The sequence below is a fragment of the Suricata suricatta genome, chromosome 12 (genome assembly GCF_006229205.1).
Source record: "Suricata suricatta isolate VVHF042 chromosome 12, meerkat_22Aug2017_6uvM2_HiC, whole genome shotgun sequence".
In the NCBI taxonomy this organism is placed as follows: domain Eukaryota; kingdom Metazoa; phylum Chordata; class Mammalia; order Carnivora; family Herpestidae; genus Suricata; species Suricata suricatta.
Genome location: NC_043711.1, coordinates 50012941 through 50016940, shown reverse-complemented (window position 1 = coordinate 50016940; position 4000 = coordinate 50012941).

Here is a 4000-nt window from a genome sequence, read left to right as displayed (position 1 = left end):
CAGCGGCTGGCCTCTGTCCACCGTCATCTGCCCAAGCCCCGTGCTCCTGTCCATTGGATAGGTAGGCTCATGTCTACCCGATGCTGGTGGGCTGTGCTGGACCTGAAAACGGTAAGACCAGAAGGGGGCCAGGCAAAAGCTCATCATCACTCTCTATTGCAGAGAGTCCTAGAGGTGGGCCCGTTGTACCAGATCCAACCAGCTCTCTGAGGCAGGAGGATGGCGTCCTGTTCTTGCTGCCTACTCCTGCCCGGGGCTGCGGGCCTTTGCTCCTCTGCTCCCCCCTACTTCCTCGCCTCATGGTCCCAGCCCACAAGCCTCCACCTAGATTGCGCTGCTCCATCTCCCTCCCCCTCGTGAGAGCTGATGCCTCTTCCTCTAGACAGCCAAGACACAGACGTCAGCGTTTTCAAGGAGAACTTGTGGGCCGGGTCTGGTCCAGTGTCTGTGGGTGTCTGACCCCTCCAGAGTATCCGTCCCCTCCAGGGTGGGGAGCCCAGCAGGGTCTACCTCACGAACGGCATGAACACAATAATACCATCAGAAACAACCACAATTCCTTGGAATACACGGGCTTCTCCTAGAATTGCCCACCTACTGTCTAAGCCTCACAGCCAGGGACGCTGGCGGACGGGGAACGGCCCCTCACTCCCTATTCTAACAGGAAGACCAAGGGCCACAAAGGGGAACGGCTTTTCGGGCATCACCGCCCACCTTCCCACCTTCTGGGAGGCTGGGAAGGTTTTCTGCCATGTTCCATCAGGGCCTGGAAACCCCAGTCCTGCGGGGAAACACCCCAATTCCCCAGAGCAGGGGACTGCCAAGTGACCACAGCCTCTAGTCATGGAGCATCTGGTTTCATCCTGGGACCTACAGATTCTTTTAATAACAAGATCATATTGAGAGACAGTATACCCAGGGACATGGTGCTTTGGGGATTCACCTCTTGTTTTGTTCACCTTATGCAGATTTTGAGGGACTACTGGGCTGTGTACAGGAAGCCTTGATGTACTAGAAAGAGCTGTGCTGGGTTCTTAGAAAACAAAGGCAGGAATTGAAGGCATCCAGACATGTCCAATGAGCAGAGTGGAGACAGAGATGTCTCGTGCTGCTTTGCCCTGGAACAAAGCTGCCAGCACATGCCCACACATGGCGCGCCACACCCTCAGCTCACAGTCTACGACTGACACCCATTGTGTGAAAGGCCTGGAACCTGCTGTTGTCTTCATCACCATCCATCCACTCTCCAGAAACAAACAGCACAAGCTGGTGAAGGCACAGAGACAGGAATGCTCGCTTGTGTTCTTCCCAGGAATATAGACAGAGGCCAGATATTTACTTCTGGTTCCAACTTTTCCTGGAGTCATGCTCTTTCAAGCCCTGGCAACCTGGGCACCGCTTCTTGCTCTACAATCCCTCCACCAGATCCCCCCCATCTCCCACTCTCACGGGAAGCCCCCCCCCATCTGGACAACTCCAAATCCTCCTCAAAATCACCTCTGACTCCCCCTCTTCCAGGCAGTCTCCTTGCCTTCTCGCTGGCCTCTTTATACTAATTTCCTGCTAGAACAATCGTAACGGGTTCAGATGCTGCTGCTCGCACACCTGTCTCTCCTGTGACGGGGCTGGCTGTGGGAGCAGGGCTCATGGCTGATGTACCTCCGTTACCTCCAGCCCCTCAGCATGGACTCTGGCACATTGGTGAGGGGTGGAGTAGGGTCTCAAAAAAGCATGATCTAAATCCCTGGGCTCTGTCTTCCTGGAATGTAGAGTTCAGTGAAACACATCTAATGACAAAGAAGGTAAATGCAAGGTTTTCTGAATAGAGACCAGGCAATCCTTTCCTGAGAACTTCACAGCTAAGCCAAGACCTCATTGGTGAGTAACTATCAACTCTCCAAAAATGGGAGTCAAGAACTTTCCAAGGAGAGAGAGTCACAGACAAATGTCCTAAGGTGGGAGGGAGCAGCTTGTGTACGTGCTGAGAGGCCAGTGGTGCTCTAGCAAAGCACTAGGGCGATGCGCAAGAAGCTCATGCGTGATGCATATCAGCTAGGTTAGGATGGGTTATGCTGCATCACACACGGTTGCCCAAATCTCGGTGGCCTATGAGAAAGTTTATTTATGTCTCAGGCTACATGCCCATGTGGCTCTCCCTCATCTCCTCTCCCCTCTGGAGTTAGGCTGACAGACCAGTGTCTCTCTAGAATATTGCCATTGTTTCGGAAGAAGGAGAACACCAGGAAATCAGTCACTCACTGGTGCTTAAGGTGTGTGCTCCCGTTGGCTTTCACTGCTCAGCAGCCCCTCTGCCACGCCTGAGGAAGACATGGGCAGTGCTATAGAAACTTCCAACCAAGCAGGGCATGACGATACAGGGCAATGAATGAAGGTAGGGCAACGGTACTCCAGTTCCACACCGTGCTTAAGATTTGGATGTCTTTCCTGGGATCAATGGAATCTGTTGAATCAAGTTTTCATTTCTCACAAATCCTTCGGGCTGTAGTGAGAGCAACAGATTGGAAATGGGCAAGGGTGGCATTCAGGAGAAAATTCAGGAGGCTGCCTCAGTTTCCCAGGCCAAAAAAAAAAAAAAAAGGAATGGTACTTTACACTAGGGTCATGGCAGTGGAAAAGGAGAGAAGCCAGTGGATTTAAAAGATGAAAGGGTCTAGTGATGTACAAAGAGGAGCAGAGCTGAGTGGATGTGTGACCCTAGAATGGCGAAAGGATATAGCAGACTTGGCTTCTCATGCCTTGAACAGCTGCTGGCTCCCGTCTCTGAGGAAGCCCAGAGACTTTATTCCCTGCTTGTCCTTGTGCTCTCCATGTTCTCCTCATCAATCTCCCTTCTTGCTTTAAAAGATAGCCACAGCTAAATGAAGAAAGGAACAAATGGATTCACAGAGTGGTGAGCAGCCGACTGAATGGACAGATGAGTGACAGAGTGACCAGGGGAATTAATCCATGTCTCCAAGGGTTCAAAGAGTGAAGAGAAACTAGACTCAACCAGAAGAAAAAGAAAGTCCTCCTCACTAGGCATGCCTGAAAAGGATCCCTCGCTCCCCTCCCGACACATCAGGCATCTTTCTTCCTCCAGGGAGCCGTGACCAATGTCAGCTCTAACAGAGAAAGGGGAGTGGGCGGGAGAAGAAGGGAGGGACGGGGAGGCAGATGAAGGGTGGCTCCATGGACACAGAGCAGCCTCTGTAGATAGCATCCCCTTCTCTCCTCCGTGTGGCCTCCCTCCCTATGCTTCCTTTTCGGACTTCCAGGCTTGACTTCCAGTGGTAGGAGTGCCCGGGAGTCACAAACACCTCCAAAGAGAATTTGTCACAGCAGCAGCATCAGGCAGCCTTACAGGAACTTAGAGCCTTGGGGACCACACAGGCACAGAAAGCCGCAGGTCCTCCTCTGCCCCGGGTGTTCTCATTAGTCAAGAGGGAAATTCAGACACAGAATGGTCTGGCCGTGGATTCGGCTCCGAGCATCATGACCAGCGACCAAGGTGCTGCCCCTGCAGCAGAGGGACTGGTGTGGTCGCTGTCCGTGGTGCTCACAGGCTGACTCACAGCCGCAGAGGCCGGCTCTAAGACCCAGACACAGTATGCCAGAGCTGAGAGGGCTCTGGGGTCTCAGCTTTCCCAGTGCTCATTTGGCAGATAAGAAAGCACAAGGCCAGAGAGGGGAAAGAATTCCCTCTGGGCCACACAGTGAGTGGCACCGGGGGACTGGAAGCTAGCCGCTACATGCCTGCTCAGACAAAACTCATTTCCTTGGAAGGTTCCTGGGTTTTGCCCCTAGAAACCCAAAATAATTAGGCCATGAAAACTCACAATGGCATGTAGTAAGTACTCCGTGGACACTGGCTGACTGATAAATGATTATACTGGGATGCCAAAATACATATTGGGAAGCTGGGCATGGGCCCCAAATCCTGAATTCAAACAGGAAGTCTCGTTCCTTTTGGGTAGGGGTGAAGTGGTACGGAAGGAAGCAG